Below are 15,249 nucleotides of genomic sequence, written 5' to 3' on the forward strand. Positions count from 1 at the left end.
TTCTTCGTGTAGACACATATATATTTCCATTTGGTATCACCTCTTCTAAAATTTATATTTACCATATATTTTCTGAAAATACATTCCTCTAACTTTTTTTTTGTCTCAAGAAAATCTTCACCTTTATTTTTTTCCAGTTTTATTGAGGTATAATTGACAATTGAAAATTATGTATTTTAAGATGTACACTGGATGACTTGACATACATTGTGAAATGATTACAACAATTAAATTAATTAATTAACCTGTCATCACATGTAGTTCTGATTTGTGGGAGGGGGTAAGAACACTCAAGATCTACTTTCTTAGAAAATTTAAAGTAGACAATATAGTACCATTAACTGTAATCATAATGCTGTACACTCTATTCCTAAAACTTAAACTTCTTATAAATGAAAGTTTGTACCCTTTGACCAACAGCTCCCCATTTTCTCCACCTGCTGACCCCTAGTAACTACCTTTTTAATCTCTGCTTAATGATTTCAACTTTCTAAAATTCCACATATAAGTGAGATTATGCAGTGTTTGCCTTTCTGTGCATGGCTTATTACATTTACTGTGATGTTATTAAAATTCATACATGTTGTCACAAATGGCAAGATTTCTTTCTTCTTTATGGTCAACTATTATATATATGGTGTTACTTTATTCAAGTATCCCAATGACAGACACTTAGGTCATTTCCGTATTTTAGTTATTATGAACAATGCTTCAATAAACATGAGAGAACAGGTATCTTTAAAGGTGCTGATTTCATTTCTTTTGAGCAAATACTCAGGAGTGGAATTGCTGAAGCACATGGTTGTTTTGTTTTTTATGAAACTTATAGTGTTTTCTATAATGGTTTTACCAAGATGCATACCACTAACAGTGTACAAAGATTCTTTTTTTCTCTACATCCTCACCAACATTTGTAATCTTTTTTAAAATAACATCCATTTTAGCAGGTGTATGGTGATATCTCATTGTGGTTTTGATTTGAGTTTCTCTGATGTTCAGTGATGTCAAACAGTTTTCCAAATAACTCTTGGTCATTTATATGCCTTCTTCTGAAAAATATCTACTCATCTTTTCCCATTTAAAAAATTTTTAGATTCAAGGGTACATGTACAGTTTTGTTACATAGGCATAATATGTGGTGGTGAGGTTTGGGTGTCTATTGATCCCATAACACTGGTGGTGAGCATAGTACCTGATGGGTAGTTTTGTAACCCTTTCCTCTTCTCTCTCTCTCTGCTTAATGTGTCCTCAGTGTCTGTTTTTTTCATGCCAATGCCTGTGTGTGCCCAGCGTTTAGCTCCTACATATACATGAGCATGTGCAGTATTTGGTTTTCTGTTTCTGGGATAATTCACTTAGAAAATGACCCTGAGCTACATCCATGCTGCTGCAAATGATATTTTATTTCATTATTTTTATGTTTTGCTTAATTTTTAATACATTTTATTGAGTCATATGAGCTCCTAATATATTTGGGATATTAACCCCTTATCAGATATATGACTTGTAAAGTTTTTCTCCCATTCCATCGATTGCCTTTTCAGCTTTCTGACCATTTCTTTTGCTTTTTAGTTTGATGTATCCCACATTTTTATTGCTGCTTTTATTGTCTGTGCTTTTGGTGTAATCGTTAAGAAAACATTGCCAAGACCAATACCAAAAACTTTATATTATATTTTCTTCTAGAATTTTTACAATCTCAGGTCTTACATTTAAGTCTCTAATCCATTTTGAGTTAACTTTTGTAAATAATACAGGATAAGGGTTCAATTTTATCGTTCTGTGTACAAATATCTAGTTTTCTCAACACCATTTGTTGAAGAGACTATCATTCCCTATTGTATATTCTTGGTACTTTTGTCAAAAATTAGTTGACTGTACATGCATGGATTTATTTCTGGGTTCTCTGTTTTTTTTCATTGGTTTCTGTGTCTGTTTTTATGCCAGTATCATACTGTTTTAAATACTAAAACTCTATAATTTGAAATCAGGAAGCATAACTCTTCTAGTTTTGTTGTTTCTCAAAATTGCTTTGACTTTCCAGTGTCATCTGTGATTTCACATTAATTTTAGAATTTTTTTCACTTCTGTGAAAAATTAGACTGAGATTTTTGAATCTGCAGATTACCTTAGGTAGTATGGAAATTCTTCTAATCTATAATCATGGACTATCTTTCTATGAATTTGTATCTTCTACAGTTTATTTTACTATTGTCATAGTTTTTAGGGTACAGATCTTTCACCTCTTTGGTTAAATTTATTGCTAAATATTTTATTCTTTTTGATGCTATTTTAAATGTTATTGTTTTCTTGGTTTCTTTTTTAGTTTGTTATTAATCTGTAGAAATACAACTGATACTTGTGTACTGATTTTGTATCCTGCAACTTTACTCAATTAGTTTATTAGTTCTTACAGTTTGTAATGGAGTCTTTATATATATATATATATATAGTTATGTCAAATGCAGAGACAGTGTCCTGCCAAAACTGTCTGACTTTGTCTTGGGTTTCACCAGAGTTTTCCAATCTCCTATTTGAGTGCCAAACTTTCCATGTAGGCACTTTTATCAGTGGATGGCAGTCAAATTCTTACTGCTGTTGGGGAGATATTAGTCGGGAACCTCCTGCCAACTAGCTGATGTAATTCTAACTCACTTTCATTTTCTGATATTGTTATTGTGCATAGAATTCTTGGTTGGTAGAGTTTTACATTAAGTACTTTAAAGATATCAGTTATTTGGATATTTTCTGATGAAAAATCTGCTGTCATTCTTATGTTTGACCTGTTATACATACTGTTTTTCTTTCTTCTGGATGACTTCAATTTTTTTTCAGTTTTTGTTTTGCTTTTCAGCAGTTTGATTTTGATGCACTTAGGTGTATTTTTATTTGTATTCATCCTTCTTGGGATTCTCTGAACCTCTTGGATTTGTTGTCTTTTGTTAAGCTTTGGGAAATTATCAATTATTATATTTTCAAATTTATTTCCTTCTCTTATCTCTTTTGAGACCCCAATTTCATGTATAGTATACTGTTTTTTTGTTTGTTTCCTGTAGTTGTTGAATGCAATGCTATTTCTCTTCTTTTTTTATTTCCCTGTATGCCTCTGTTTGGTTACTTTCTCTTAGCTTTTATTACTTTCTGTTAAAAAATTAAACCCTTTATTAAGGAATAACTTAACATTTACATAACAATTACAAATATGGTACAGAATTTTCACATATATTTAACCCAGGTTCCGCAACTGTTACCATCTCACACAACCAGGGTAACTTTGTCACAATTTAGCAATTAATAATGAAATAACATAATTAGCTAAACTACAAACTTTAATTAGATTTCAATAATTTTTCACTAACATTTTTGTACTGTCTGGGATCCAATCTATGATACTACATTGCATTTAGTCATCATGCCACCTTAGTCTACTCAGGTCTATGATGTATTATCAGTCTTTCTTTATTTCTCATCACCTTGATATTTTTGAAGAATATTGATCAAACATTTTGTACAATACACTTCAACTTAGGTTTAAATTCTTCTCTTGATTAGACTGAGGTTATAGTTTTTTGTAAAGAATACCACAGAGTTGACATGCTCTTCTCATTGAATCATATAAGGAAGTACATGATGCCCACATGATATCACTTATGATGTTATTCTTGATTACATGGTTAAGGTGGTATCTTCTAGCTTTCTCCAACACAAAGTTAGTAGTCTTTTCCCCTTTTCTATTGTTTGGAAGCAAGTTTCTAAGTCCAGCCATGATCAAGGAGAGAGGAGAAATAGTTACTTCATTTTTTAGAATTATTTTGTAAAGAATCTTTTTCCTGGCCGGGATCGGTGGCTCAGCCTGTAATTCTAGCACTTTGGGAGGCCGAGACGAGTGGATTGCCTGAGCCCACGGGTTCGAGATCCTCCCAGACAACTTGGCAAGACTTCATCTCTACACTAAATAAAAAATTAGCTGGGTGTGGTAGCGCGCACCTGTATTTCCGGCTACTTGGAAGGCTGAGGCGAAGGATCACCAGAGCACAGCTGGTCGAGGCTGTGGTGGCCGGGAGTGTGCCACTGCACTCCAGTCTGGGCAACAGAGTGAGACTCCAACTCAAAAAAAAAAAAAAAAAAAGGATATTTTTCCATTCTTCATTTAATTATTATTCAATGGGTTTTTATGTAAGTGTGGTTTCATGGTTATTTATTTTTTCCTTGCGTTATAATCCAGTCATTGATTTGGTTGTTCAAATTGTCCCAGCTTCAGCCATTGGGTGTTTTTTTAAGTGACTCTTGTGTTCTTTGGACATGTCCCCATTGTTTCTATTTTATTGCCATCTTATATTTATTTTAAATAATAGTATTTAATATTTAAATACTATTATCTTTATATCTGACATTGCAAGATGCTTCAGGTACATCTGGGATTTTGTTTTCTCACACTTTACAACCAGGCATTTTCCCCAAGAAACCCTGTTGTGTTTTTGGTTTGTTTGTTTGCTTTATTATACATTGGAGAATGGTATTTAGAAACGTTGATCTGGGTTTGGACACTATTTTTTATTTATCTTCAAGTTCACTGTTCTTAACTCTATTGATGACCCAATGGAAAGAGCTCTTTCTTTCTCATACTGGGTTTTTACTAACATTTCAATTGAATGTCTTTTACAATTTTAAACTTTGCTGAAATTCATTATATATTTATACATCTTTTCCATTATATTCTTTAGCTTATTAATGATAATGTAAAATAGTGACATATTTTCAAGTCCCTTTCTCATGCATCCAGCATCTGAAACACCTTTGGATATGATTCTGTTGGTTATTTTTATCTCTCGACAAGGACCTTTCATTTTTCCCGCTTTTGACTTGTTGACTGTTTTAGCTCTTGACACTAAAACATTTTTCTTAGTTTCTTTGTGTTTGTGTTACTTTGATTATACGTCAGACATTGTGCATAAAAGAATAATAGAGATTTTGGTAAATAATATTTATACCTGGAAATTGCCATGCCTCTTTTTCTGTTAAATTGTTAGTGTGGAGAGTTGAGTTTATCTTAAAGTAGCTGAGTTGTTTCCAGTTTTGCTATTGCCATATCTGCCTTCAGTGTACCTTCGCCTTCAAATTCCTGCAGTGGAGCATTGTTTCTTTGTGTTTAGTGAATTGCCTGGAGTACTGTAGGATTTTTCTCAGTGTTCTTCCTCCATCCTTAGCTTTCAGCTGGATCTGCATGCTTATAACTCAGATGAATGCTTTTCTGTATACTGATGCCTCTTCACTAGTGGTAGGCTGTTACAGAACGCACACGTATGTGTACAAAGGGCATCACTCTTTCTGCTGCTCCAGCTTCAGTCTTATGCAGGCCTTGTGTAACACAACCTCAGATATAAATTTTCCTCAGTTTTCGAGTCCTTTCCCAGTTGCACACTATCATATTCTCTCACTCAGTGAAACATCTATAATGCACTGTAAATCAGCAATGTATCAGTGAGAGATCTTGAGCATTAACGAGTTTCCTGCCTTTCTCTCAGCACAGGGAAACCACTGTTTTCTATCAGTGCAACATTTTCCTCATAAGCAAATTTCTTATTCCTCCTCCAGTGACAGGTTTTTTTTAATAGGGTCAGTGTAGGGTTGGAAGAGTGGATTTTCTATTCTTTACCCATCAGCAGCCAACTTTTGCCCACAATGGAGTTGGTGAGAAAATTTTCTTCCTCTTCCTCATTGGCAGGTGGCTTTTCCTATCAAATCATGATCAAGTTCCAGATATGGGCAGCTTCCGTGCCCTTTTCCATCAGCATAGGCTCTTTGTGTCATATCAGAGAAGAGTTCTAGGTGTGGGCATGTTTCTTCAGGCCTTGTGTCTATGGTTAAGTAATAGCTGATCATCATCTTACACACATGCAAGTCCTGGTGCACAGGTAAGATTTCTCAGATACTTTTGCTTGACCTTCAAACACTGACATGCTCTGTCTGCTGATTCCACTAAAAGGGTGTCTTAGATCTGCCTGAGCACAACCATTCTTGTGAGCACTGGGGGAAGTTCACAGAAAAGAATTTTCAAGTGAGTGTGAACTCACATTGTGTATGTCATTCTTAATGTTTCTAGATTGTCACTCTAACACACCAGTGGCATTTAATAATTCATTAAAATTTAATTTGTCTTTTTCTTGTCTGTTTTAATTACCAGCTTTGATATATCTTATTCCCATATTCTGTCTAAAATAATTTTTGTGTTCCCAACTTTCTTCAGAAGGACTTTTCACTCTTTAAAATTAAGTTCATCTTGTTGTCTTGCAACCTTAGCTTTCCAAGAGGCTAATAAAATCTATGATGTTGTAAATTTTCTATTTTTTCTCATTGTTGAAATGGGACAAGTATTCTTTCATGGATTTCTACATCAAAAACTGAAGCAGAAGTCTTAATGTTTCTTTATTATCAAGAAGCTAAACACATTTCCCTAACCAAGAGCTCTAGGTAGGGATTGAATAGTAAGGACAAAGTGATGAAAGTTGTTAACTGGAAAGGATAAATCTGCATAGGTCTATACCTTCTGTCTGAGAAAAATTCTGAAAAGAAAGTGGTTGCCCCAGGCATTAATTAGGAATACATCTCATACATCTCATCATCACAGTGCATCCTCCATTGGGAGCCTGAGGATTTTTATATGCTAATGCATTTGAAATTGAGATCAGGGCTGTAACTTGTAGGCAAATTCTCAGAGATGCTTTAACATATTCCTGTTTACATATAGAGATTATTAGTTATTGTATTATTTCATTTTTAAAATATTTATTGAGCACATACTATACGCCAGGAAGTCTTCCTGACTGTAAAGATTGAGTAGTGAATAAAACACAGAATGAATTACGTTATCTGCATTGCAACAAGTAATAGAAAGTTGAAAAACACAAACATGCTGATTATTTGGCTTCATGTAGATGAAAAATCCAGTTATTTTTATCCAATTTGGCCAGCTTGAGCTATTATTTTTTGTGTATTACTCAGGCAAATTAATTGTGAGTTTTTCCAATCACTGAAAGGATTTTTTTGCCTTTTTATATACCCAGTGACAAGACGATTTTCTCAAGTAGAACTCAGCAATTTTCTCTTTGTTAGGATGTATGCCAATTCAATATGCAGATAACTTACTCTGAAATGTTTAATTATACTCAGTTGGGCAAATCCCAGTAACATGAAAATGTTTTATTTGGAAATATGGCTTGTGTATCTTTATCCAGATTAACTCTAAATCTTCTAAAATCAATGAGACAAGAGGTACTTACAAATCTAGAATGTAAAAGAAATAGTTTAGATTCAACACAGCATTTAATAAGTGAAAAGGATGCCTAAGTTTAATTGCCTGAATAAAAATTGGATACTCTAAATATGCATGTAAGAAAATTTCTCATGTACCCCATAAATTTGGACAAATAAAAAATTAAATTAAATTAAAATCAATTATTTTAAGAAAATTTCTTTTTATATGTGTAAGGCATTGAGGTTTTGGTGCTTGTTATGTTCTATCAAATGCTGGCACTCCACATTTTACCAATAAAAGCTGTATTGCTCACCAAAGTAAGGGAGATCACCAACTTGAAAGAATTTTTGCCTTGTCTCAGAAAGGGAAGAAAGAGGTTGAATATTTTTGTTGAGAACTGTGAGTTTAGTTTAGGAAGTTTTTTCAATGTGGTGACTTGATTAGGATTAAGTAAGAATTGTTATATGTTAGCTTCACATTGGGGATATAGCAGGTGAGGGCATATCTGTTAATATTTTCTATTGAAGAGTTGGTTGGCCTTTTGGGAAGTGCCTGCAGTGAACAATAAAATTATTTGCCTAGACAAGAATCTCCTAGAATAATTCAGTTATACTAATGTAGACAACTGAATAGTAAAATCATGTCAGTGGTTTTCAACTGTGGCTGTTCTGCCTCTCTGAAGATATTTAGCAAATTCAGGAGACATTTCAGCTGTCACAACCTGGGGAGTAGGGTACAACTGGCATCTAGTAAAGAAATGCCACCCAGAAATATGGCTAAACACCACAGAATGCAGAAGACAACCTCCACAACAAAAAATTATCCAGGCCAATTTGTCAATAGTGTTGAAGCTGAGAAACCTTGGTGTGGACAAGACGTCTATAAAGAGCCAGATAGCAAAATTTTTTAGACTATTAGGCTAGTCAGTCACTGTTACAACTTTTCAACTTTACTGTTAACACACACACACACACACACACACAACAAAGATAATTCAAAAACAAATGGGCATGACTGTATTTCAAATTTCTTTTACAAAAAAAAATAAGCAATGAGCAAGATTTGGCCCATGGACCACAGTTTGTCAACTTCTAATGGAAACAGTAAGCTGCATAAGGAGTGATGGTTTCAGTTCTTAGCATACACATGTATGGGTTGATGGTTCCAATTCTTAGCATAGCGTATTGAATCTTAAATAGAAACAAAAAATATTTTTTTAAAAATAGGTAAAAGAAGAGATAAATATGGAATGCCATATAAAAATCCCAGACCTTCCTTTAAAAATTCTGGACATTTTTATGGAATTGTTTTCTTCTGTGCTATCTAAACTACATCAAAAAAGATAATCTCATTGTTAGATCAGTAATTTTCCAGGATAACCTAATGGAGCTAAAACTATTCTTTAGTTGCATTTTATCTATATTTTCAAGCTCATCTAATGTCTAGAAAGTAGTGACATGCAACAAAAAAATGATAGTATTTTTTCTTTGAAAACACAAAAAATGAAAGATGACCACCGTGGAGCAGCAAACCAGTGCCTCTCTTGCTGAGTGACGCAGTGAGTAGGGACCCATCCGCTGATAGACAGAGACACCCTGAACAGTTTGGGGTTGATGAAGCACTCTGTGCCCAGCCAAGGTCTCTTTGAATACATAGAAACCGATAAGTGATGGCAGATACTGGCACCTAGGCTCCCAATCCCCCGCGGAGCAACTGGCTGTCACAAGAACTGAAACTCTACTTGGTGAACGAGATGGGGTGAGTGATCCTAAGATGCTTTGGGTCAATTCCCTCCTCCCCGCTGTGCATGAGTCATTTGTTCCAAGCAGGAGGAGTCCTGGTCAGGACACAGACCCCAAGTGGAACAAGGAACAAAACCCAGGCTCGGACAGCCATTGAGAGCACACTTTTGCCAGTAGAGCATAGAAAGGATCAACAAGACAAAAAGCCAGTTTTTTGAAAGGATAAATAAGATTTACTGACCCCTGGCCAGATTGACTGAAAAAATAAGAGAGAAGTACAAATACACAAAATTAGAAACGCAAAAGACAAAGTCACAACTGACACTGAAGAAATTCAAATGTTATCAGAGATTGCAATGAACACCTGTATGTAAATAAACTAGAAAATCTAAAGGAAATGGAAGACTTTCTGACATCACACTCCCAAGGTTGAAACAAAAAGAAACTGAAATTCTAAACAGAGCAATAACAGTCTAGGATATCAACTTAGTCATAAAACCCCCCCCCCCGTCAAAAAAAACCCGGAACAAGATGACTTTCCAGCTGAATTCTACAAGACATAAAAGGAGGAACTGACACCAATCTTATTGAAAATATTTCAGGCAATCGAGAATGATGGAATTCTCCCCAACTTATTTTATGAAGCTAACATCATACTGATAGTCAAATTTGGCAAACACCCAATAAGGAAAGAGTACTACAGACCAATCTCCTTGAAGAACATAGATGCAAAAATTCTTAACAAGATTCCAGCAACTTGAATCCAATAAGAGCTCAAGGATCATTCACCATGACTGGTTTGGCATCATTTCCAGGCTGCAGGACTGGTTCAACCATTCTCAAGACCACAGACATAATTCAGCAATAACAAATTCAAAACCAAGAACCACATGATGCAGAAAAAGCATTTGACAAAATTCGGTATTCCTTGTTGATAAAAACATTTGAGCACATAGGCATAGAAGGAACATTCCTCAAAACAGTAAGCACCATTTATGATATACTTACAGCCAACATTTTGCTCAATGAGCAGACATTTTAAGAATTCCTCCTAAGAACTGGAATAAGACAAGAATGCCCATTCTCACTCTTCCTATTCAAAATAGTGTTGGAAGCCCTAGCCAGAGCAATGAGACTAGAGAAGGAAATAAGGGGTATTCAAATAGGAAAATAAGGATTTACGCTATCCCTGTTTGTGAATGATATGATTTTGTACCTTGAAAATCCTAGGAAGTGTGTCAAAACCCTCCTCACACGATAAACAACTATAGTAAAGTCTCAAGTAATAAAATTAACATGTAAAAAACAGTTGCATTCCTATACACCAGCTACAAACAGGCAGAGAACCAAATTTATGTACAATCCCATTCACAGCAGCCATACACAAAAAAGAAATATCTTAGCATCCACCTAACTAGAGAAGCAAAAGATCTTTACAACAAGAACTACAAATAAATCAAGGATGACACTACCAAATGGTAAAACATTCCATGCTTATGGGCTGAAAGAATCAATATTGTCAATATGTCCATCCTACCAAAAGCAATCTACAAATTCAATGCAACACCCATCAAATTACCGACATCTTTTTTCACTACATGGAAAGATCAAAACAGAAAATTATATTAAAACAAAAAGAGCACAAATAGCCTAAACAATCCTCAGCAGAAAGAGTAAAACAGGAGGTATCACACTTGCAGACTGCAAACTTTATCACAAGGCTACAGTAACTAAGATGGCCTGGTATTGGTACAGCTATAGGCATATAGATCAATGGAACAAGATAGAGGTTCCAGAAGTAAAAACACACAGTCTCTCAACAAACTCATCTTCGACAAAGCTACCAATAATAATCATTGGGGAAAGCAGTTCATATTTAGCAAATGATGGTGGGAAAACTGACTGATCACCTGCAAAAAATGAAACTGTACCCCTACCTATCACCATATAGAAAAATCAACTCAAAATGAATCAAAGACCTAAATGTAAATGTAAAATGTAAAACCCCAAATTACAAAAATCCTAGAATAAAACGTACGACACACCCTTATGCACATCAGAGTAGGCAATGTATTCTTGACCAAGTACCCAATAGTGAATGCCATAAAAGCTATGGTACACAAGTAGGACCTCATCAAACTGAAAAGCTTTTGCATAACAAAAAGCAGTAAGCACCATTTATGATACACACCACAGTCAAAAGAATGTGAAAAAAATATTTGGAAATTATGCATCTGACAAAGGTCTAACATGCAGGATCTAGAAGGAACTCAAATGAAGTAAAAGGAAAAACAAACAACCCACCCATTAAAAAGTGGGGAAAGGTAAAGGACATGAACAGATGCTTCTCAAAAGAAGACATACAAGCAGCCGACAGATACAAGAATTACAAAAAGCTCAAATAAATCAAGGATGACATGACAAGGAGCTCGTTGTTTGGGAGCGTAGAGACATGGCCTAGGCAGGTCCTGAGCAAAGTGAACAAGGAAAAAGTTTGCGAATGAGGGAGGTTTGCCACAGTGTGACAGATAAGCCTGTGGATGTAGCTCTACAGGAGGCAATGCCCAAAGTTTGAAGTACCTGGGGGGCACCAATGGCAAGGGAATTGGGATGGGAATGACAGTCCCTATTTCCTTCGCTGTGTTCCCCAGTGAAGATGACTCCCTGCAGAAGAAACTAAAAGCCCGGTTCAGGATTCCAAAGAAACTTCAAAGCAACCCGCCAGTTCCCAGTGAGGGAAGCGTCAAGATCGAGGATCAGGAAAACATCACTGCCCATTCCACGCAGTTTCGTGGTTCTGCCAAAGAAGCAGACTATGTAGCTCAGCTGACTATGCCAGTCAGCTGTGTGTTGCCCTGAAGGGCAAAGCCACCGATCAGAGGGACGTCTACTTTTGTACTGGATATGATCCTTCCATGAAGCCCTACAGATGGTGCAATGAGGTCTGGCTATTGAAGACATGAGTGACTCACTGAGCCGAGAACTTCCTGGAAGTGTGTCTCTGTGTCATCTTACTCAGGCAGAAAGAGGCAACAATGCTCCCCAAGTTCCTACTGCAATTCTATTTAACCAATTTTCCCTCAAAGCCAGTTACGGCCAATTTTCTGAATTAAGCATGTTCCATATACTGGGACTCTTTTCTCATGATGGGAAATAATACAGTCAAGATAGGAAGGATCATTCTTATTGACTTAGAAAATTCTGTGGTAGACCAGAAAAACCCTGGCAGCATTTTTCCAGCCATCTGGGTCACTAAAACTGATTTACTAAAATTATTTAATTCTTATTTTTGTTATTAAGGGAAAAATGTGATTTTTGCATGATCATTCTTCTGTGATTCTTATAAGAGCTTTATCTATAGAAAAAAATAGTAAAAATCTTTGACTTGAAAAAATAAAAACATAAAATTATTGGAAAGAAAAGAAAACACAAAATATGACACTCTTATTTTTTTATGTCTTCAAAATTGTCCCTTTAAACCTTAGTACTCTATTTTCTATTTTTTTTTATTTGTTTCTCTGAATTTATTAATTTCTGAGAGGATATGTGTTTGTTTGCTATTGTCATGCTTTCCCTGTGAGGTCAAGGTCTTTGTCTACTTCAGTCACAGCTGTGTTCCTACTACATAGATAATTGGAATAAATAATTGCACCATTCGTGGACAAACACTACTCTTAATCATAGTTAGCACTCATATAAGCACTTATTATGTGCCAGGTACTGTTTAAAGCACTTTTCATTTTTCAGTTTGTTTAATCATATTGCAATCCTGGGAAGAGGGTACTATTATTATTCATACTTTAAAAGATAAGAATCATAGACAGGCTAAGTGACTTGTCTGGGCTCAAAGAGCTAGCAAGTGACAAAGCTAGAATTTGAGTCCATGCAATCTGACTCCAGAATCCATGTTTTGAATTACTACTCTCTCATGCTGATATGTTGCATTTGCACACACGTACAATATCGAAACATAGCTTACATATTCCACAATTTCTCCAATGTAAGCAGTCTGTACTTTGAGCCTAGCACTGCTGGCCATTCTGGAATGAAATCTGGAATATTCAGATATATCCTTAGAGGAATATCCTTATAGGTGTATCTCTATGAATCTTTGAATTACCTCATGGAAAATAAAAGGTACTAAGTAAAGAGAGAGTTGGAGACACAGATTTGCTTTGCTATAGATGCTCCTGCCATTAGAGAGAGAAGTAGTACTGGTCAGAGGACAATGTCAACTGCTTTCTGTGAAGGGATATCTGAACCCTAGCAAAGAGAAGCTTTCATTGATGCAACCTGGAAGTGTAATTTTCTCACAAAAATCCCAGCAAGACATGAGGTGTAGTACCAGGAGTACTACTTGATAATAAAGCATGATACACAGCTAGAGGTTGGGCCAAATTTCTGTCTTGCCAGCAAAGGGGTTACACTTCAACACTGTCTGGAATCAACAGTCAACAGTGTTTCTTCAGGGTTAGGGGTACATTAGCACATGCAGCAGCCAGACAGTATAGAGCAAGAGCGACAAGCCATGGCCATAGGAGTTGGCAGCAAGAGGCAGTGGCAACAGTCACATAGCAGCAGCAGCTGATGTAGACAAGGGCATTCTGGGGATTTCAGCAGCTGGCATCCCTGCAGGGAAGAGATATTCTTGTTACTACACTGATGCCTGAGTACTCCTGAGATATCCCCAAGGAAGCCCCAAATAATTGGGTCAGGAGAAGGACTTTTTAGAGAATTAAAATTAAAGTTTTTTTTTTATAATAGGGGTTAGAGTAATCTAATTTTTTCTTAATTACAGTTTAGCTTCAAAATATTGGCTGATAGTCATTCCAGAGCTAAGGCCAACATTATCTGAGGCGGGTAGAGGAGAGAAGAGAGAGAATGGAAAGAAAGGAGAGAGGAGAGAAAGGGGGGGAGAGAGAGAGAGAAGATGGTGTCTGTATATTTAGATCGAATCATCTGTGGTTTTACAAACTGAGTAAATTAACGTCAATGCAATGAATTCTTAACAAAAGCACAATGGTCTTGGCTGTATTCTGAATTACAAGTGCCCTGAAACTGTCTAAAAGTCATTTGGATATGCTTGCTGATAATGCTCTTGATGAGGAATACAATGTATTTTTTTTGCAAGCTAATTAATGTAATCTTTAAAATATATAAATCCCGTGGTGAGCCCAAATAATTATAACTGAAACGTGGACCTTGCCAAAACTGAGAAAATTAAAATACACGTAAAATCTGTTAATATATTTAAATTAAAAAATAAAAACAAAAAGGAAAGAAAAACCAATTAACTTCTGGAAACGGGGTTTGGTATTTAGAATGAGGAGATTAAGTTATGCAGATATCACATTAACACTTGGAATGTAGAAGGCGTTGCCCAGCTGCCTTTCAAAGCTTCACCATGCTCCCGCTGAAGTTGCTAGAAAGCAGTGAAGCAAGATGTTCAAAAGGCCACGGTAGTGCTCCCTAAATGGTCTACACAGGGATCATAAAAATCCCTAATGGAATTTTTAGCAGCCTGGAGGTAATTGGAAGGAAGGCAGGGGGCAGGTAATTAAATCGCAAATCTTTTTAGTGGAGACAGTATATATAGATACATATACAGAGAGATACATAAAAACATACAACTAGAGTTTGATATATACTTACACATTCATTTACATAACACCTAGTCAGTCATTTTGTCCATTCTAGTAAACAGCTGAGCAATTCCACTAAAAAGGAAATCAGAGGCATGGGGTTTGGAATACAATTGAAAACTTTCTAAAATATACATTTTTATATGACACCTAAACATCTGGTACATTGAAGCAATTTAGTAGAAAAACAAAACAGCCAAATTAGTTTTTTGTTTTGTTTTGTTCTCCACCTAAACTGACCAGTCAACTCAATCCAGGTCCTCTGGTAGTTCATGTTTTCACTAGATTCAGGAAATCAGATATATACATCTTCAGTTCTTCAAGATATTGCTATGTGTTTCTCACTTTTCAAATAGTTGTTTTTAGCATTGTATAGGTGCTGTCATATCCTCCTCCACTGCATTATTTTAAGGAGTTCACTCTGGGAGCAATTTCTGTAGACACACTACCATAAAGATGTTACAGTATATCAGTATAGATAGATCTGTTCTTACCTCATTAGTCAGCCAGACAGGAGTAATTCTGAATATCAGATCTGGACCCTCAGGGAACTCTTGTCCTTTTCTAAGACAAGCTGTAGCGTTTGTACTCTGCTGCACAACCTTGAGAT

At 35.7% G+C, this 15,249-nt stretch overlaps 1 pseudogene; it reads left to right on the top strand.

Moving 5' to 3' along the window:
• Positions 1 to 11,414: 11,414 nt before the first annotated feature.
• LOC103256799 lies at positions 11,415 to 11,960 on the top strand (annotated as a pseudogene).
• The last annotated feature ends 3,289 nt before the right edge of the window (positions 11,961 to 15,249 follow it).

Source organism: Carlito syrichta, unplaced genomic scaffold (assembly GCF_000164805.1).
Source record: "Carlito syrichta isolate Samal-C Ts95f unplaced genomic scaffold, Tarsius_syrichta-2.0.1 Scaffold79426, whole genome shotgun sequence".
In the NCBI taxonomy this organism is placed as follows: Eukaryota; Metazoa; Chordata; class Mammalia; order Primates; family Tarsiidae; genus Carlito; species Carlito syrichta.